The sequence below is a fragment of the Vanessa atalanta genome, chromosome 12, assembly GCF_905147765.1.
Source record: "Vanessa atalanta chromosome 12, ilVanAtal1.2, whole genome shotgun sequence".
NCBI classification, from domain to species: domain Eukaryota; kingdom Metazoa; phylum Arthropoda; class Insecta; order Lepidoptera; family Nymphalidae; genus Vanessa; species Vanessa atalanta.
The window spans coordinates 12,627,483-12,650,155 of NC_061882.1; the positions used below are offsets into that span (position 1 = coordinate 12,627,483).

The 22,673-nt window shown below is 34.6% G+C and overlaps 1 protein-coding gene across 2 annotated transcripts in view; it reads left to right on the forward strand.

Annotated features, from left to right (window-relative positions):
- Positions 1-5,826: 5,826 nt before the first annotated feature.
- The window catches only part of LOC125067655 (lachesin-like), a 118,334-nt gene continuing 101,487 nt past the window's right edge, over positions 5,827-22,673 (forward strand). Inside the window, exon 1 of one of the 2 annotated variants that reach the window (XM_047676357.1) lies at positions 5,827-6,332. The gene's annotated coding sequence lies outside the window, so the exon portion shown is untranslated. The remainder of the gene's footprint in view (positions 6,333-22,673) is intronic. The other variant, XM_047676358.1, reaches the window with a different exon arrangement.

The following is a 22,673-nucleotide window of genomic DNA, read 5'->3' on the forward strand; positions in this document are numbered from 1 at the left end:
CGCCCATTACTCATTCATACACTAGGTCTATTCGAAAGACGCGGTATTGTGCCCCTGACGTTAACTTCGGAAATTGATAAGGAATTCCATTATATAATATTAAATTAGGTCTCTTGCTATGATTCATTAATTGTGCCATACAAATGACGGAATTGCCTTCTGATTGTTTTAGCGGCGCGGAATGTCTTTGTTGGGTTTAATTTTAGCAACTGTCAATTAATGATACGTTACGATAACCGACGCGCTGTAACCTCCCACTTGGTGTGATTTTATGCTTCAGTAAATTATAATACAAAATGATCGAATACTAAGGCTCCAAGAATATTTAGTAAAACTTTAAAAGATACGTGTCTTATTCTATTGTTATTTTTGTTCTGAACGTTTTTAAGAATCTACATAGTGATAGCCTTAAATGGGTGTTATTATAAGTTAAAAAAACATGATCCTATCGATAACGTTTTATTGTTTTCAAACAAGCCAAAAAACAAATAGCGCTCGTTCCACATACACACGCACGACAAACACTACGTACACGGCGGATCTTTTGAAATGCGCAATATGGTAAAGGCCACCCTCCAGCGACGCAATCTTCAGGGTAATGACCTATTTGACACGTCTTTCAATTTATTTATAGATTTGTCAACACTCGCTAAGCGCCCTGCGTGTGAAACTTGTCAGATTGTCAACGCTTGCACACAAATATAATAGAAAAATGTAATTTTAGAAAACTTTAAACTAACTCGAATTAACTATTAGCATGCACGAAAAGTAAAACGCAATTTTAATAATGGGACCGAATGGATGTTATTAATTAAAACGTAACCGAAGAAATACGATTTTATTTTAATTACATTCAATCATGTAAACGACTTAACTGTAGCTGAATGGTCCGCTTAATAAATAAACACTTGTGCATATTTTCGTTCATTATACTTTCGTTCTGACGTCGCAAGTCTCTGTGTGTCCCACTTTGTTAAAAATCTTTTGAACGGTTGCTTTTTAATCATATATTCGTGTTACAAAATATACTATTATTCTGTCTTTCCTCTATGTTAGATACAAGTTTATCTCGGGCGATCAATTACAAATCAACATTAACATGCACAACCAAAAATATTACAATAACAGAACAAGGTTTTTCTTTGTACACATAAAATAATTACCAGAGCAAGCAAAGTCGGGTCGCGTCCTCTAGTATGTACGAAAATATAATCATAATTCCTCCGCACTCCAGACAAGTTATCAGAAAAACGTCAAAAGTAAGTTAACGTATTCAAGCTTATCAGCTGCCAGCATAATTAATTTCCTTGGCGTATTTAAATACTAACTGAGCGCGCCGGCTTTGCCCGGGTACAGATATAAAAATTAAAATCGTTATTTTATAAATTAAACCATTATGTAGCGTCGTTTTTCCTTAAAGACAAAAGCCCAGCAGTGGGACATTAACGGACTGTTACTTCGCGGAAGATGAATTCTTTTGCGAGAATGCCAATAAATTACTAAAGTTTGTGATTAATGTGTGTGTAGTGAGGACGCCGAGAAATACGTCACATTCAGATATTAGGTTATTAAATAATTTGCGCGCGACTGGCACGCGCTCTCATGCGAAAATCAACGTATACTTACCATTATTATAAGTGTCGCAAGATAATTTGATAATTCGAATTTTCGCGAAACCCCTAGAGATATTGCGAAGACACAGATAATTGGACATTGGTGAAAATTGAACATATCTTTACATTTTTTAGCTCTGACTCTATATGGTCGAGTCAGTCTTAATCCTAGAGAGTTTTTTATGAAACTAAAGGCGCGTAGGTATGGGTCCTTCTGACACGAGTATGAATCATGCTCACTAGAGAGACCCAACCTAAAATATGCTATGTAAACTGTGGTAGGTGCTGCACACCCCTTAGCACCAACGGCCGCCTAGTTTAAATTGTTCATAAACAACCAAATTTTAAGATTTGATTTCATCAATATCACAATTGTCTAGTTGTCTAGTTGTAGAGTTTTCTACGTCATAAACATTCCGTTACATTTCGATATTGTATAGAAAGTGCTGACCAAACTGTTCATCAAAGTTCTTATATTAACAATGTATTAACTAGAGACAAACATAATGCATAACTTTTTAAAACTCCATTGGTACTGCGCTCTGTGCCTGCAATATCACCGGCTCTTCAAACCGAAACACAACAATATTAAGTTGTGCTGTGTAGCTGATAAATAAGAAATGAGTTGGTGTTCAGCGCGGCGGCGCAGGATATGTAAGGCTGAGGCGTTGCGCCACCTACCGGGTCAACTTTAAACCATTCTCAATACACGCATATAAAATAATCGATATCGGTCCAACCGCTTAGGAAGAGGTATTTACAGACACACGTACAGAATATTTATATATAGAAATATGTTGATTATTGTTAACGACACTATATTTTTATTTTTTTACTCCACATTTATTAATTGGATTTCTTTCAGGATAAATTATTTCAATAACTATCCGTTTCTTCGTTTCACGCCTGACAGCGCCCCACGACGATCATATTGTTTTTGATAAAAACAATTATGAACAAACTTTTACAAATTATTAACAATAAACTTTTAATTAATTTTCATAGAACCTCACACATAATATGTTCCACACATCATCCATTAACCTGTATGCAATAGGTGGTATTTATAATTATTTTTGAAAAAGGCTTGTTTCAACAAGTTTCGTCGAAAGCAGTCTCTTCAACGAATGTTCAATGTCTATAATCCTCTTGGAAATAAGTCTGCGTCAAAATAAATACCACTAATAGTTTGATTGTCATAATGATTATTGATTTATACGCGACACGGGAGTGCGCAAACTTCACTATCTTTAATCGAAAAAAAACTTGACGTTGAACCAACCCGGGTTCGTCTCTAAGGCCATTTCTCGAGAGGCGTTACGCACGTTAGGCGGTCTTTTAAATAATATAAAATTGGATTTTATTGTTATTTTTATTACTATTATTTGAATATTTTTTTTTTCATAACTGTTTAATGATTGAATACAATCAAATTACATTTTATAATGAAGTCGTTGAAAGTTTCTTATAGCGCGATATGGCTTATGATTATGATGTATGCTGATTAAACTATAAAAGATAAACTAAACGAGTGTATTATGTTGAATTATTATTTCCACAATCGAAAAGGTTCGGAGATCCGACACGAGTTGAGGAATATAATTAACAGGATCGCTTTTATATGCTAAGGTAGAGAATGCAATCGATATCCCGACCAGGCTTTCGTTCCTGTATGGTATGTAACTGCATGTAACATGTCTATGGGCGGTGGCCGCGGTGGCCCGTCGGCTAATATATATCATGAAAAAAGGTATGAAGATTAGCAATATTGATAAAATATTAACACTAACACGTGCAGATAGACATATTTATATATAATTTATAAACTCACTATAAACTTATATCATAATTTAACGTAACTGTAACAGACAACCGACATGACTAATAGTCATGAATGGTTACCACAAGTGATGTATTAAAATTCAATTTTTAAACTTTTCTTTGTTGTTTCAATTAGTCTGTTTAAAACTTTATTGCATGAATCAAAGAACATATCGTACAAATTGAGAGTTTATTGCTAAAAGTATTCTCTATCAGCCAGCCTTAGGAAGTTTATATTAAAACGTTTCTTTGACGCGGATAAGACTTGCACTGAAAACACACTCCGACAAAAGATATACGAATTATTAATCGTAATCATAGTCATAATTGAATGATATTTAGTGACACTATCATAAAAGCGTCAATAGCACAATGGCCTTGAGGCTGCCTAGCGATCCAAAGAGTCACAGGATCGATCCTGACCCCTTGCGCTATTGTCGCCATCACTCCGAACACAAGTTTTAAGCTTTAAAGGAGGAGGATTTTCTTTAATTTAATTGGAAAATTGACTACTATTCTTATAGAAAAAAAATGTTATTCAATGAATATGTAAGCAAACCGACTTAAGTGTACATAGTGTTTAAAGGGCAATGACATTAAAGAATATATTTGTAAACAAAATAATATACGTATTAGCAAAGCAATTTATAAATATAGGAAATAGGATTGACCTCCAGATTACGCCACGCGCCAGCGACGGCGCCACGAGTCCCATAACATATTCAAACATATACTGCATAAAATTATCTGTCAAATAATGGCAACTTCATGTAGATAAATAACTTAAAAGTTTAACGTCCTTAAAAACTCATCTAGACACCCTTCTTATAAAATAAAACTTCAGTTCTTCTTAAGTTTCAGTCTAGATATGTTTTCATCCAGTATTTTTACTATTTAATAACAAATGACATTTTCCTTTAATGGCCATTCGATTGCGGTTTTTAAATGAAGCATGCAATTAAAACTTAAACGATTACATAAGAAACACTGTGTACTCCGACGAGGTCTTCAGTGTTGTTGGTAATTTAGTTCAGAATTAACTGTCATGACATCGGCTCTTAAAAGAACAAAGGGGATCACAAAATATTCCACTAACAAATTGACCAATAAAAGAAAAAGCGTGATTTCCTCGGAGCTCAAACTCGCGCGAAGTTACAATTGTTGTCGGATTGTTTTTTAAAGTATTCTCCTTGAAAAGGGACGCCGAGGACAAAGGGTGGGGGGTGTGAAATAGGAAGTGGTTCACGGCGACCAGGGACGTCTGGGCCCCCGAGTGGTGCAAATGAAGCGGTTTTATTCGTTAATCCGCGACGATCTCGCTGATGTGATTAATCCTTTGTGATGGATTATTTATTAAATTCGGTTCAACTTCAGTTCGAATTATCAAGTTGAAATCAAATAACAAGTATAAGAATTTATCAATAACAAGTGCCTTGTACCGGCGCTGCGAATATTGAATTATCTTCTTCGCCTTAACGAAATTACGGTGAAACGTGACAGTTAGCGTAAATAAAGGCGTCGATTTATTAAATGTGCCCCGGCCTCACCCGACCCAGCGGAAACTTGTTAAGACTGCGAATACTTGTGAGGGCATTAATTGCAAACTAGATTACCCTTCTTGGCCCTCCGACTTTCCCGTAATGGGCGCGAGGGTAGATCACATTCCGACGGGACTGAAACGAGTCGTCTTCATCTCGTATAAACACGCTCTAAATTTCAGATTCAAGATTTAGACAAGAAATTGCGTATCAGCACTGTCTTACATAAATGGAATCCCAAATCCTTACAATATCCAATCGCGTAAAAGAAATGCGCGAAATTAAATTCCGAAGCGTAGCGATTTGTAAGGGTAACCGGCAGCGAACCGCGGCGCCAGATTAGTGAGCCTGCTTCCCGGCGCTCCTCTAATAAAGGCGCACGCCTTCCGACTGTCGACACAGTTGCGCTTTTATTTATAAAACTATCGCTTAAATATAAAACGACGATAACTCGGCCGATATTTATTGTGGCCAGGTAATTGTATTGTTACGTGGGTGTAAATTGTTAACTCGAGTTGAAAGAATTTATAAAAGGGCATGGAATTGGCTTGGCATTTGACCGGATTGCTTTTCAATTTCGTCAATTTTCGAGACGAAATCTGTGATTTCCGTCCGTGGGCCCCGCGGTTATGTATGGGAGCGGAACGATTCCGGAACTCGTAGCGAGCTGAAGCTCGGGTCGGGCACACCGGAAAATTGAATTTCAATGTCACAACAGTGCAGATGTAAAAATGATCGCAGGCTCGGGGACGATCGTTTGTTCGGGTGCGCGCGTCGCGGGCGGGCGTCGCGGGGCGGGCGGGCAGCGAGGGTGCGCGCGCCGCGGGGAGGCGACGGCAGCGGCGGCAGTGTCCCGGGCCGCCCGCGCAGAGCGCACGTGAGGCGTTTCAAGAATTATCTTCAAAGACTCGCGCGTGATCGTGTCTGTGTCGCAGTGTGTGCTCAATGTGGAAAGCGAAAAGCGCGCGCGGCGTGACGCCCGCGCACCTCCGCGCTCACTGAGCGGAGACAAAGTTACAGTTCGGCACCCGTTTTTAAGTTCCACTGTGACGTAGACGGAAGCGGACCACCGACAAACTGCTGATAGTGAAGCGATGTCGTTAAACCTCTGAAGCTCGTGTTCGTATAGCTAAGTAAGTTTCAACTTCTGATTTTTTGTGCTTACATAAGGACTGTGTACGACTTTTGAGTGTCAGTGAGGGTAGTTTCTCTTATAATCCTGAAAGCGGACCGTTGGCCACGAGCTATCTCTTATCTCACTCGAAGCCGCCGGAGCGGCCGTCAAAGCCTCCACAACAATAAAGATAAGATCGGACCCATAAACTTTCACAGACCGATCTTACTTAGTTGACAGAACGAGGTAGGTTTTTAAAGTAGACATTTCTATTTATAGTATACTTGTACACTTACATAATTGTTGAATATAAAATAAAAATTATTTAAAAATAATAAAAATATTTCTTAGATAAAAAAAGCATTTATTTCTTGCCGACGGAATTCAAAGCGGACGAAATCCTGATGGCTGAATTAATAAGACGAATGTCATGTGCAGCGCGGGTAAAAAACACGTTGAATCCCGAGTAAAAGTTTACGGTCGGTTTAAAACGAACATTAGACGAGTGCGCTTAGATAACAACCTGAATAAAACATTAAATTCTCTAGAAAACCTACTCTATTTGATTAACATTGTAATCGCTAGCGAGGATCCTCCGCAAACAAGAAGATCAGCTCCGAGACAATGCGGGGACATTAGTAGATGGGCATTAGTGGTGCTGCGTCAACAAAAGTGCTCCTAGTTTATATATTTTAAATTAAATTCTAATGTTTGCCTTTAATGTACTGATTGGTTTTATAATATTTTATTTCAATAAATTGAATTCTATATTCGATAGGTAGTTCATGTAATATAAATGATTCCAGGCTCTTGTAACTTAAATATCATGGTCAGCAATGTAAAGAATTGTTAATGTATATTCTGTAACAATTTCTTCGGTGACACGTTACCCCTTAGACAGGCAATTTGCATTTGGTGTAAGATTTTAACGGCATAACGAAGCTATCCAACTTAATCGTATTTAGTAATAGTGATGTGATTATTACCTATTATAAAGGCATTAAGCTTTATAGTTCGATTATTAATAGTGAAGCTTAAATTAACGTCATCTTATGGAATACTTTGAGCTTTATCGAAGTTGAAGGACTATGAAAGAGCAGTTGAGGCGACGACAGAATTGCTTTACCGTCGCTCGAATGGGATTAGCCCTTTCGAGGGACGCGATAAACTAATATGCGGAGTGGAATGGGTTTCGAATAACCCTATTTAGTGCGCGGTCGAAGGCTTTCTTCGCAGAACGTGTACTCGCTCCGCTACTCCACTATTACCCGAAACATTTCGCATTCAGACCCTCTACTGGTGATTTAGAAAGACCCAAACTATCGGCTTTCGAAGCGAAGATTGAAATAAAACCATTTCTGCGGATTTTGCTTTCTTTGTTGTGAAGTTGAGACGCCTTGAAGTTAGTAGTTGAGCGTCTCCTGAATTTTTAACGACACTGATCTCGAGTGATTCAAAATATTCTTTTAAGGAAGTGAAGTTGTCGGACGGTTGGCTTTCTTTTAAGATTAAAACAAAAAAATAGCGGTTTTTGTTAAAATATTTCAAATATCATTGTAAAATTCAGTGTAATACAGCTCGCATAAAATATAATTTCAATATGATACTTCAAAAATCTCGTCTCCAGAAGTGGGTCGAAGGTTCAAACGGCTTCCGTTATAGCTTTGTCACCATAACATATTCATGTGGACGATCGTCGATCGCTCCCTCGAGTCCCGATAAGCTCACCCGCGATACCATTCGTAGCCCTCTGCTTTATAGCGCGATTTAGTTGCCCACGATAAAGTTATGCTTGCGCTAACCTTGATGCTGTCGGATGTTTTTATATCGACTGTGTTAGCGATTCATAAATAAATTGATACATCAAATTTATTATGGATATCATTCAGAGTGAAGATTTTCCTGCTTTATATCTGATGAGATTTAATAATAATAAATCAAGCGTAAAAAATATTTCTTCATTTTATAAAAATATGGTGATTTAGATAAATGCAATTTGGGAATAGGATATAATATTCGTGCTTATGTACTAGTAACTCAATATGGATAAGTAATTTTTAAATTTTGCGTTCAAAAACATTAAAATCAATTTCAACTCTCAATCGACATCGCATTTATGAAATGTACATTAATTACACTTGATCATTGATTTGTAAAAATCTTCAACGATAAAAGTATTTTTTTTAAGACAATTCAATATAATTTTTAATATCGTACAACAAAAATATTTAGTTTCGTTTCAAGCTTTTTCATAAAACTTGCAAAACGACATTATTAGTTTTAACTTGACTAAACTTTAAAAAACTTAAATAAACTTTCGTAGTTGTATTTTGGTTGATGAGGAAAAACTCTATAATATAATTCCAATTCGGTTATTTTATCTTAGTAAATCAATCCGACCCTTTTTTGTTATCGGATAGCTGAAATTTCACGATGACATTTCAGAATCATAGAAATCCGACATTCATTTCAAAGATTATAGTCGTTAAGATCCGTTTGTCGGTGATCAAAGAAAATATCGAGTCATTGTTTTTATCGAGCGGAATTCTATTGAATTTCTGACAGCTTTGATGAGCTGTGAAGGGAAACAACCACCGGTACAAAGGAGGGGAAAGCGTGTTGTGTGATCGTTCTGCAGCCGATAAATGATTATCATAGTTTTGAAGCCCGAAGGTCTCATTAGTGGCCGTGTCATGTGAATGTTGCAGCTAGGTATCGATCCATGGACTTTTATAATTATTTATTCATTCTGTGCCAAAAAATAATCACCATATTATTTCTTAATAGTATAACACCATAGTAGCATATTTTCTATATTAATGGATGTGTTAAAAAAAATTGTGAAAATTTTGCTAAAGTTTTTCAGTAGCTAGAAGTTTATGTTGAACCGCAACCGGTTCAATTCTAGGCAACCACAGTTCTCATGTGCTTAATTTGCGTATATAACATTTGTATATTACATTTTGCGGTGAAGGAAAACATCGTGAAATCTGCGTGAATTCATTTTTAATAAAAAAAAAATTAAATCGTAATATTTCATATTCTAGAAGCATATAATTTATACACCTATTGGTCGTTTAGTTTTTGTAATGCACGCAGACGCAATAATTAAGAGAGCAGTCAAGTGAGAACAGTGTATATGAATTCAGATCGTTTGAAGTATTCGTTTGTTTTGTGTTTTCGCGTATCGTAACAGAGATCCATGTGAGTCCACATACGACGCTGACGGGCGACGGCGCGGTGTCGCATAACCACGACTGTAATGTAATAATGTTAGTAAGTGCCCACTTATCCACCCGCCCTCGTGAACCTTTGAATTATTCAGAGAGTGATACAAATTTCGTTTCATTGTCAACGCAAATTTGCCGTTTAAATAGTTGCCGATTTTGTGTTAGTTTACAAAATTGGGTCAGAAAATTAAATTGACGCAGACTAACTGGCTGCCGGCAAATATTCGAGAAGTCCACGTTTATATATTATTTATTACAGACACAAATGCTTATCATTTTAGACATTTTAGTCATTTCAATTTAATTGTCGTCATTAATCATTCGCTTGTTAAGTTTATATTAATTATCTCTTTGAAAGTCACTAACCGATGAACGTCCTTTCTATTTTAATAATATCGTTTAGTAAATTGATAAGAAAATATGCGTCGCCAGTGTTAATGTTGATTCGTTTTCCATGGAGGAGAAAAAAAACAGAAACCTTCAAGTTTTTCTAGTGTCTCTTGGTTTTAAATCGGAACTAAAAATAAATGAATACAATTTTCACTACATTAGAAAGCTATTTACGAAAAAAAATGTTATTTGTTTAACAACAACTAAAATATTGACAATAATAGCTTTTTAAACTTCTAGTATTTCGTTACGTTAGGAAGATCGGAAAAAATCCAGTATTGTTTAAAAACACTAAAATAAAGGCAGTTTTACTTGTATTTATTTGTAACGTAGCTTTAATTCTTTCAGGCTTATATAAATTCATAAATTTCAAGTGTTATTAATAATAATAATCTTTTTAACTTAATTATTTGCACCTGTGAGTACCGAAAGGCTTTACGAACGAAGTGAGTGCTTAGCGCGGGATTACTATGATTAATTAAAATATCTGTGAAATAAGTGTATTTTATTGCAAACATTTAGTCAAGCCGCGCCAAAAGTAAGCTGCGACCCAGGAGTTACATCTGTTGGAATACTGAGTTAAACATTTGCTTTCGGCGACACGTTTTAAAAACTACATATTAATACGATAGCATTTTGTTTTTACATAAAATAATACATGATAAATTGAAAGACGAACTAAACTTGGTGGTAGAGCTTTGTGCAAGTCCGTCTGTGTAGGTACCACTCATCAGATATTCTACCATATAACAAACAGCAGTACTCAGTGTTAAGATTTTAAATTAACATGGTTATTTTTATTACTAACAGTATTTAAAACGGGATATTTACCATGTTTTTTATTTTTATTTGTTGGAGCTCGATATTTCGACATTATCTACGAATGTCTTGTTCACGAGACTTTTTAAATACTGTTAGTACTCAGTGTTGTTGTGAGCCAGTGTAACTACGGGCACAAGTGACATGTGGCAGTGTTCCCGGGGTTGGTGGCGCATTGGGGCTGTAAAAAACGGTTAATATTTCTTACAGCACCATTATCTATGGGCCTTGGTGACCACTTACCATCAGGTGGTACTAACGGCTCGTACGCCTACCTATACAATAAAAAAAATGTTGTTTTACGATGATATGATGTTTTAGTCGTGGAAAAGTGATTTTTGTTTTATAAAAGAGCTATTTATACTAAAAATAAGTTTTTTCATTCAATCTTTAACTTATTACGATACAAATATACGATAAAATACATTTATATGACAAATAAATATGTTAGGACACGTTGCTGAGTCGCGGTGTGTCGTGCGTAAAATATACTTGCAGATACGAATGTGCGTGAATTATCAACTTCGTCTGTTCGAGCAAGTCATCTTGTATTCTTCTTTTCGGTAAAACAAATAAACACGGTTAAGTAATTCGAATAAGACACGCGTAACGTGGATTTATCTGTAACTCAAATTATATTGTTATAGGTACATTTAAAAGGACTGAAATTCATGGTTTTATTTATTTCATTGGATATTAATTTATAGGTTTTATTTGATATTTGAATTTTTTTATACTTTACAATTTTTATTAATCCTTAAGTTTTGTAATTTTGAAATATATTCTCTATCTTTAACAGTTGACAATTATAAAAGCCCAACGCTGATGTTATACTACTGTTTATTGCATTTAATACATTTTATTTTTATGAATGCACTGATTCAAATCAAATAGATATTTAATTTAAAAACCATGCACTATTTTGATTAGTAAAATCTTAAACTTTTAAATGCATAAAATCTAATGTGAATTATCGTGTAAGCCAATTCAAATTTATTAAGCAATATATCCTGAAGCTACAAGTATATCGGTAAGTATAAGTGTTCCCTGGCCAAACAGCAGACACGGATCGTTAAACAATAACCATGAGTCGCGTTATTCACAGAACAAGTAAATCATTACATATAGTGTAAAACAAACTAGCTTACCGCTGTTTGTCCCTATGTATGCTTAGATCTTTAAAATTACACAACGGATTTTGATGCAGTTTTTTTAAATAGATAGATTGATTCAAGAGGAAGGTTTATATGTGTCATACATGCACAATATATAGAAACACTGATAATTTTAGACGTTTCTGAAGTGATGTCGTAAATAAACATATTTTTTGCGCTTACTTTGCAAACGCGGGCTAAATCCTACGGGGATCATCACAATAATGTACTACGGTATTGTACACCTTAAAAAGATCTTCAAAAAAGTCCGTCATGTTATATGTATGTGTGTATCTCTTATCGATAGCCCACAACGACAATTTTTTATCCTTTACTTTTTACGAGAAATAATGGCTTATTTTCGATTTTAAGCAATACAGCATTAATCCTTATCGAATTAAGTACCTTAAATACATTGTTAATTTAATCTTTAATAAGGCTGCGTTTTAAATATGTAATAAAGCGGTTTGTAAGACATTCTGTAGTATATTTACTATCAGCATCGCACCCGTGCGAAGATAAAATATTTTTTATTTAGTTGTAAATTAATTCATGTAGTTTAAAGATCAATCAAAATGTTTTTTGTCAGGTCTGAAGTAATTCTTTTCGTTCCGGTGGATTTTAATGGTTAATAAGCAAGTGTGATGTTTATATATAAAATAGAGAGTTTCACTTTAATACATTTAGATCATTTAGTTGAAGCACCAAGTTGGTAGACAATTTGTAGTGTTTTGGACTGTTCTTTAAAACTGTTTGAGAAACAGGTCAGTCCAACCTTACAAAGAAAAATACTCTTATTCTGGTTTATTACTTTGCTAAAGTTTTGCTAAAACATTTTGTATTTTTTTGCCTTCAATAATTTCATATAACGTCCAAAGCCTTCGAGGCAGTTATTTTTTATTCAATAATTTGCCGTAAATATACGGTAAGAACCTTTATATCATACACCCACTTAGGTCCCGTCCCATTGGTTGGTACAAATAGAACGAACGTACAGACAGACATAAAGATAGAAAGTAGCGAAACTTACGAGATAATTTATTTCAAATATAATTTACATAAGGCAACTTTAAGTGGGATTACTTTTAGCAATTTCGGTGTGTGACCGTAAAATCTCTAAGAAAATAAGGTTGGAAAAACGTGAAATCAGTTCGAAAAACGTTTCCCTCGCGTTTGAGCGCGGTATTATCCGACGTTTCCCAAGGATTTTTCCGAGGTTTAGGATTCAAATATGGGGCGATAGAAAAACAGATCGAAGTATGTACGCTGGTAACATATTTGTATACAGCTGTATGGAAGACGATCTTTGATGTTTTCAGTGGTAAAAGAAAATAAAAATTATACGTCAAAAGATCTAAAGATTGAATGTATTCAAATAAGCCTTCAGTCAATAATAAAATACGTACAATAAAGAGAAAAAACATTTTAAGGAATCCTTTTTTTTATAATATTATAGGTTGATATATTTTTAAATAGTCTTTCACACCATAGTTTTGTTGTTTTCGACTAGGTCAAATTCAACGGTCATTCGTTGCTAGCAAAAATATTAATTTGAAAGATAAGAAAAACGAGGATGACAGCTTGTCATTATTACAATAAAAAAATCCAAATGTCATTATTTTTTCACTTTGACATGGCGTGTGTCGTCATTGGCCGTATGAACGTAAACAGTGAATGTTTCATTCAATATAACGACTATAAATGCGTGTGTTAACCGCATTGTTTATGTATATTTTTAGTAATACAATGTATTTCTAATCACTTAACTCTAAAAATTAACTTACACACTCAACTTGCACTCTTTCTCCGTATAAGCTTTAACTGTACCAAATTACTCTTCAAAGCTTTTGCTTAACGTATGTGGGTTTGGATGGTTTCCAAGCGAACAAACCTACAAACAGACACAAACTGTGTATGTAGGTTTTGTAGATATTATACATATAAATACCTATTATTCCGGTATTTGAAGCACTTGAATCTTAACCTATGATCAAATCCGGCAAGCATCATAACAATCATAATTTTAATTTGTATATAAAGTTCATCTCGTTCTCGACAGTAAAGGAAAATATCGCGAGGAAACCTGCCTGCTTCAATCGAAAAATTACCGTTATGTGTGTACATTACGGTAATTTTTGGTGTGTATCAACCCACAATTGACTCTTTAAAGAGAAGAGGCTTTAGCCCATTTAGAGGCTGTTACAATTTTAGTATTATCCGTCCTAATTAAACTCAATAATATATTAATGTGAAACGTATTTGTAAATATGAAACATGATTTTCTCTTTTTAATTTAGAGTAATATTTTCGGATGTATTACAAGTTGTTGAGTAAACTTGTAAGAAACACTGTCGTGAGCCGCTGAGAAGTTGCTTTGATACTCGGTATATATTTAATTATAACATTTGTTTGTATATTATTTCAAACATACTATAGTACGTATTTAACACATTACAAAAATAGTGGGGGATCGTCTTTTGATCGCTATTCATTTTTCAATATCACTTCAATAGGCGATTTTATATCTTACTCGTAATTTCTCCTAACCTTCGAGTTAGAATATTTGGAAACTAAAATTCGCTAGTTACTGCTACTAAAGCAATTGGATTTTACATATATAATAGCTGATACCCGCGCGGGTACCGTCACTGTACCCGTAATATACACATATGTTCAGTAATATACACGTGATTAACGCAAAATAAAAAAAAAAACAAATCATATAACAAAATACATACAGTAATATAATATCCCATCAAAAACATAAATGTAAAAATGAGAGCCAAGTTAAATATTATGATATATACCTTGGTTGTTGTCTTCAACGACAAAAGAAGTGAGATCTAAATTTGTGCCAAGTTAAAAAGTCCTTTCTGAAATTTATTTATAACTACATAAAATATCATTTCTTCTTATAACTTGGGGTAATATATTGTTGCCTAAGGTCTGACTTGGCTAGTTCTCATATACGAATTATATTATAGCCTTCGTAAGTTCTAAGCCTGTTACAAATGAATTATGAACACAAATTAGGCACGCAAATATTCAATGGTACTTGTCTGGATATGAACTCGCAATATCTGATTAAGATTCATATTTTCTAGAGACTGGACCATCGCAGCTCTTAATGTACGTATACTAACTAAGCAATACTGACCTGTCCTCCATTCTTCTTAGATGTTCTGAGTTATAATTTGTTATTCTAAACACAAACTACAATTTGTGTTTATAAACATATAAGAACTAGCCAAGTCAGACCTTAGGCAACAATATATTACCCCAAGTTATAAGAAGAAATGATATTTTATGTAGTTATAAATAAATTTCAGAAAGGACTTTTTAACTTGGCACAAATTTAGATCTCACTTCTTTTGTCGTTGAAGACAACAACCAAGGTATATATCATAATATTTAACTTGGCTCTCATTTTTACATTTATGTTTTTGATGGGATATCACTACTTTTTGTATAAATTATTAGTAGGTATTTATTAATAACAAAATTAATACCAAATGGTTTTTGTTAAACTATTCTATTTTCCTATGTTTACGGGGTATAATTGTCTTTTTTTTGATACGTTCTTATTGTTCTTGTAGGTACCTCTGAAATGTTCGAGTGAATTGCCCACTCAGTGACCGGAATTTTTTTACGCGTTTTCTGTTTATACTTAATTTGCCCAAGTAGGGGTGGTATAACGTGCGCAAACGGTTGTACTCTACAATAGAGCTCTCTTGTGTCTTGATTTGACTTGGACCTAAATTGATAAGATGTACTCCATCTAAGTTTTTAACTCTAGAGAGGCCAACGTAAGCCTGCTCTTTACTTAATATAGAGGAGCCTATGTCGAAAAGAGCACCGTCAAGGCGAAGGCCTTGTGATTTGTTTATAGTAGTAGAATATGCTAAGCAAATAGAGAATTGTTTCCTTTGAACATATATGTACAATACTTAATATCTGTAACTTGGTTTTGACTTCTAGTTCGCAAATTAAAGTATGTTTAAATTAAACTGTTATTTTACGTGCGCTATTGCTGTTATCGACGTCCCCAATGTATCTTCTCTATTTTTCCATTGAATCCATTCACCAGTCCTTTACTGACATCAGCATGCTTGCTCGATACTGTTCTTCCAAGCAATAAGAATCCCCGTTTGTAGCGCTAGAGTACAAACTTAAATCATTCCAATTACGATATACATACTCTACTACAGTCTCACGAAACTTATTTTATTGTTGTATACTAGTATACTCAAACAAAAAATATGCAGTCGAATAGACTAGGCAGCTTCCATCGGAAGGGATTGAAATAATTCTTATGAGCGCGGTTGCCACTCGCTCAGACACGTCCGCGTTAAGGTTTAATCGCAACGCTCCTATCCCGCTGCTCCGGCTGTGTACCGAAATGCCTATTATTATTATTTTTTTTAAGTATAATGATTTTGCGCCATTGATGTGCACTAAATGCTAGTTAATAACGTAATAAATACGAAAGTCGGCTATACTCATAAGTAATAAAACGGAAATATTTGGATTTAAAAAACTTAAGGGTGGTATTCAACTTGTTATATATTCACGTGAAGACCTTAAAATTCACATTAAGACCGGCTGTCATAAGTTTTGATTGCTGGTTCTTACATAATTTTTTTTATTACAGTTATTACAGGAACTAAATATATAAGTGTTCCTAATAGATCCAATAAAATGAAAAATTATAATAATATGATAAAAAATTACCAGTTTCAGATTTTTTCCTTTATATTGGCGTAATTATCTACCTGCATGCCAAATTTGAACTTTCTAGGTCACCTGGAAGTAGGTTATAGTTTTGATCTATAGGTCAGTCAGTGATAAAAATGACGATTTTTAGACGTTAATATCTAAATAACCATTTGAGATGCGTTTATGAAATTTGGAACACATATGTATCTCGCGAGTCTTAATATATAAGCCAAATTTGACACATTTATGTCAAATAGTTTTTGAGTTATGAGGAGGTCAAAAGTGGCTCCAAATGGTTCGTGTAATATTACACACGGTGCTGCACGCCAGTTCTGCTATACTAGAACTTGGCTGACACGCTTCCGCGTGTCTAGATACTTATATACCTTTACCAAATATGCATATATTCTACTGCCAAGCAGTAGTCTCTATATATCTAATACTCAGTGTTTTTGTGTTCCGAATTTAAGGGTGAGTGAATTAGTTTAACGACAAGCATAAGGGAGATAACATCTCAATTCCCAAGGGTTACAAGGTGTACAGTGGCGATTTAAAAGATAATTGATATTTTTACAGTAACAAAGTTATTGGTGGTGTCCACTTACCATCAGGTTTTTATATAAAGCTCCATCGTAAGGGTCAGCTACAGATGATGGTAATAATAATAATAAATATAAGACAACATCACGTACATTACTCTGATCCCAATTTAAGTAGCTCAAGCACTTGTGTTATGGAAAATCAGAAGTAACGACGGTACCACATACACCCAGACCCAAGGTAACATAGAAAACCAATGAAATTGAACCAATTTTTCTACATCGACTCGGTCGGGAATCGAACCCGGGTCCTCGGAGTAGAGTATCCATGAAAACCGGTGTACACACAACTCGACTACGGAGGTCGTCAATGATATAACAACTAGTATTACATAACATGCTTTTATATGCCTTATATCTACATTACGTACATATTATATTTATAATGAGATGATAAAGTAAATTATAAAAATCTAAGCTAGTTTTAGAATTTATCTAAATTTCCTCAAGACAGATCCTATCTACCTTCTATGCTAACTACGCTCTCTAAAGCGAAGTTTTGCATGCGTTTATAATGTTATGTCTTGAATTTCTTATTTGAGACGAACTAGTGTATGATAATAAAAGCTATTTCCACTTATAATGATAGTTAATTGGGAATCCAATAGGTGACATTTACATTTATTTATTACTTTTCGAAGTTAATTTAACTTACCGCAACTTTCTTAATTATTTTGAACCGAGCGAACGGAACAAAAACCAAGCCACCGAAATCAATAAGTAGAATAACACAAAGTCGCTTTCTGGTTCTGTCTGTGTCTCTGTTACTTCTTCTAGACCACTGAATTGATTTTAATGCGGTTTTCACTAATGCGAAAAGCGATAGACGAGGTAGGTTTGTCTATGTCATATTATTTTTTAAATTGTAAGTATCTTATATGAAATGGCTGAACTGTGAAGGTGCTTTATCCAAAAACCGGTTTTCATATCCTCACATAGTTATTGCTGGCTAAATCTTGGCTATGTCACGAGATACGTCAAAACATTGTACTAAAATAATCGTCGGTCTTAAAGAAAGTCTACCGAAAAGTCTTACATGTGTCTATATTTTAAGGTAAATTCGTAATGACTATTTTAATTTATTGCAAAACAAGAGGTTTTATCGCTAAGCCATTTTATTTCAATTCATCATTAATTCTTATTCGGGTAAATAGTTACCTTGGCCATTTAATACAGATTAAAATTATCGTGTACACTATATCATTCGAATGAATACTTTAGAAGATATCGCCGATTCCAAATTACGTGCAACCAAAAATCGTTCGCTTCGTAGCGGGTCGCCCGCTAACTGGCCGTAACAATAACATTTTTCAGATACCATTTTCAATTTAGACCTTAATTACTCGATTTTGAATACATAATCCGTCGACAAATTTTAATCCATGTGTCACAGTAAAATTACAACTCAAACAAATTATGTATAAACATTATTTTTCATGAAATATTTAGGTAAGACTGTCTAGTTGGAAACCTGACGGTACGTGCCTACCACCGTTCATAGAAATTGGCGCCGCAAGTAATTTAAATTCCTTACCTCGCCAGTGTGCCACCAACCTAGAAACCTAAGTTATTATGTCTCCCTTGTACTTGTAGCTACAATGACTCCCTCAACCTTCCAACCTCCCTATCTATCTTTGATACATCGGAGTAGCATTACTCATCTTTCATATCTTTCATTTCAGCATAAATCATCCCAAAACATGATAATATGCATAAATAAGTTCGAAGATATTTTGTACAAACCTAAACAAATTACAACATCAATAATATTCGTAACGGTCAAAGCAAACACGAATTCATGTAAAATAAACTCCCAGATTAGTATCAAGGAGCAAACAGCGATGATGAATTACGGCGATATTTACCAGTCTCACCTCGGCTCCATTAAGCGCGAGCCCACCAGCCCGCGCGCCCCTCCCGCCCCCGCCGCGCCGCTTATTGATAAAATCAAAACTATTAATATTGTTGAGGGGCAATTATAGAACACTTTGTTTTGCTTTTGATCCATTACACTTATCGGCGTAATGGGCGCTCGTTAGAGCGGCATTGTTCAAGTTCCGACGCTGAATTTCTCTCAGCACAAGTCGCGCTCGCGATTGTTTCATTGTTGCCATTCAGATCATTGATTGTGTTTATTGAAGAACGATCGACAGTAAAGTCGTATCTGAGTTATGTCTTTTTTATTTGCAACAAGTTTCATATGGAGTGTTCAACGAGACGGTTGTACTATAGTAAACGGCTGTAATAAGACTCGCAAGCGAGGTTGGAAGATTGAGACTGTTGATATTAGTTGTCTTGTAGCATTTACTTACATTTACTAAAATTGTGCAAAATGACGATTCAAAAGTGTTTACAAATGTTTTCCTAAGTAAAGTATTTTTTGAGTTTGGACAACTTATATAATATTTAAAATGTTCATATATCAACGCTAATACTACGAGAGCTACTATATTATGGTAATCGCTATAAAACATTAGATAGACGGTAAGTACAGTCGTACGCATAATATGTACACGCTGATTTGGAACAGTGCCCAGATAAAAGTTATACTCGTTGGTACTCACGTTACCTAGTTAATTCATTGTTTGAGGTATTACTTTGTCTATTGAAGATACTAATCACCTCCGACTTCAATTACTTCTAGTTTTGAGTCGGAGTTGTTCCGTAGTATTCGTTGTCAAGAGACTTTACTTTCTTCGTTTGACTTCATACTATACGTACTCCTTTACTCATCAAGTTTTTCGTTTATGGAATTCTTTCCCTCTAGAAACAAGACGTTCATTTGAGAAATGAATATATAAAGACTATACTGCCCTCTCATGTATTCTAGCATTTCTTTATTAATTTTAACATAAATTGTATTCAGTTACGTGCATTATTTTGTTTAGTTTATTTCTAAATAATATATTGTATTAAAAAGCGACGGAACGTTTGTGTTCCGGTTTGAAGGGTAAGTAAGCCAGTATCTACAGGCACATGGGACGTAATATCTCAGTTACCAAGGTTGGTGGCGCAATGGTTATGTAATTGTTAAAATATCATTAGGCGCTGATGTTCAGGAACATTGGTGACACATTACTATCAGGTGGGCCATTTGTCTGTCCGCATACCGTCGCAATAAAAAAGACACACCTTCTTTTGTTTTCGCTTTCCCGTTTCATGAAGCCGCCTCTTGTAAATCTCCCTTGTCTGTCTAAGTATTTACATTGTATTATTAATGTAAAACACGCAGAACAGACACAAGATCTTAGTTCGCATAATTTGCAGTGGCTACGTGATATGTACTATGGAACTCGTGGCTATGTGAGGAATGTAGAGAGCTAATGCGTCTTCGTGTGTACAGTGGCGACCATTGTATAACCTTTAATATCAAAATTAATATAAATGGTTATCGGTGGAAAAGTTTAGTACCGTCTGCATTTTTCCCAATATTTTTAAATATTTTTAAAATAATCTAATATCACAAATTTAATTTATTTTATACAGCTTATATCAATTATAATAAATTTATAATGTTTATGCCTTTGCTCGTAATTATTAAAATTTCATAGCCAAACAAAAGTTTCAAACCCGTGGAACCATGTTTGTAAGAGTTCCTTAATTTGTATTTATAATTATTCATGCTGCACTTACATCACTTGCGATAATATTATCAATAACACTTTCTTAATACTTCTACTAAGCTTGAAGTCGTCGTGATATAAATGCGTTTCCATACGAAGTATGTGAGGTCTTTATCTGTGTCAATTGGATGCATTCGCGCCCATTCCCGGCGGTCGTCTTGCTCCATCCAACGGATGCGCATCTCCGCAGAAACGAACCGAGCCAACATTACACTTAATCGGTTTTCTGAGTATTTCCCGGCTCTGCATTCGCAGTTTTATTTGGCAATTTTATTTCAAGATATTAAGCGATAACACACAACATTTGTTTACGATAATTGTGTTCGAAAATTTATTAACCGTTGTAAAACTTTATCGAGTGATATTAACACGCGATTATTTTTAAGCTTACACGACGATAAGCTTTGAGCAACTTAATCATTTAAGTTTTCATACTTAAAAAATATGTATATTTAATGGTTTTAAAAGCAATTATAATATCAAACGTACGATTTCGTTACTAATGTAGATGTACAAAGGGCATATTGGCGACGTAGTATTTGAACTAGAGGTCAAACAAGGAGGTCGTCAGCGGGCGTATACGTTTAATTCAGTGACCACAGTGCTGGTACCGTCGTTTATTGTTATAATAATAGATCATGAATGCCATAGACTCTGTATGAAACATAAAGCACTTCTCATTCCCGCCCGACGACTGAAACTAAGTCTATGTCCTTTGTCCCTGTAATTACATTGACCCATCCACCATTCCAACAAATCTGAGAAATACCAATTACTGTTGAGTGGGTGGTATCTACTTAGATGGCTCTGCTTGACCACAACCGGATTACACAATACCGACCTCAAACAATTACTAACAGTCAACAACAACAGCATTGTCTAACACATTCCACCCACGCCTTAAAAGCTAAAATTAAATCGATTGTTCGGCTCGACCACATCTATGCAGTTCATGACAATAGCCAGTCGTCATAACACCAGCTACTTTATCTAGCATCGAGCTATGTAAGTGTTACAGATTGTAATCATAATATATGTATAATTACTCGACTCGATATAAAGCGAAGTAAGTTGCAAACGTAAAAGAAATATCAAAATACTCCACAAACTTTACCGTCCAATAATTATGAAAACACTGTAATTTGCGAAAAATTCATTGATTTAGTTTTTTTTTTTTATTTAATTCTTTTCAGTAGTCGAAGGTAGATTGCGAATGGCTTCTGTGTCATTTAACTTTATAATGAGTAAAAATCCTTTGCCCAGCGGTGGGGCGTTCATAGGCTACTACTTTATTGTGTTATGTACAAATATTTTTATTCTTTCGTTTATCTTTGAGATTTGGCTTTTGATTAAAGAAGAATTGATTATTTTACAATAACATAGATGCGATTTTTTTAATATTTTGTTTAGAACAAGACGCAGTCGAAAAGGAATAGCTCGCTCTGAATATTTGAAATCCATCGAGTTGTGTGTTAATCGAAATTTAGAAAGTAATATTCCAAAGTGAAGGATTTTACGAACTTTGAAGCGAAGAAAGAGTTAATTAAAATGCTTGAATATTTTATGTGATAGAGATTAGTTTCAAAATAACATCCATCCTTCATTTATTTTTTACTAAAGTACTTTAACTTTTTCTTTTGAAATAAAAGTTAAAAATTCGAGTTGAAATTGTATATTGACTAAGTTATTTACTGTTGAGCAGTATCAAAAGAACAGACGAAACAGGCGCGCTTAGAACTGTAGCGAACACTATTCTGAATGTAAAAATAATATATTTTTTCTTTTTTATTGATTTGATTCTGATAAAACTTAAAAGTTATGGTAACGCTTTAAATTAATCATGTTGTTTTGTTTAGAGTTAGAGATATAACAAAAAAACATATTTTTTTTAACAAAAAATGCACCAGTGAACGTTGTGCTCCAATTTTTAAATACTAAAGAAGGGAACTGCTTTTTTTTCCACCTCCAGATTCATCGCGAGTATCAAATATAAATGGTTGTAGCTAATTATTATTGTTCCACGAATATCATTGAAGGCAAGGTTAGGCATTGTACT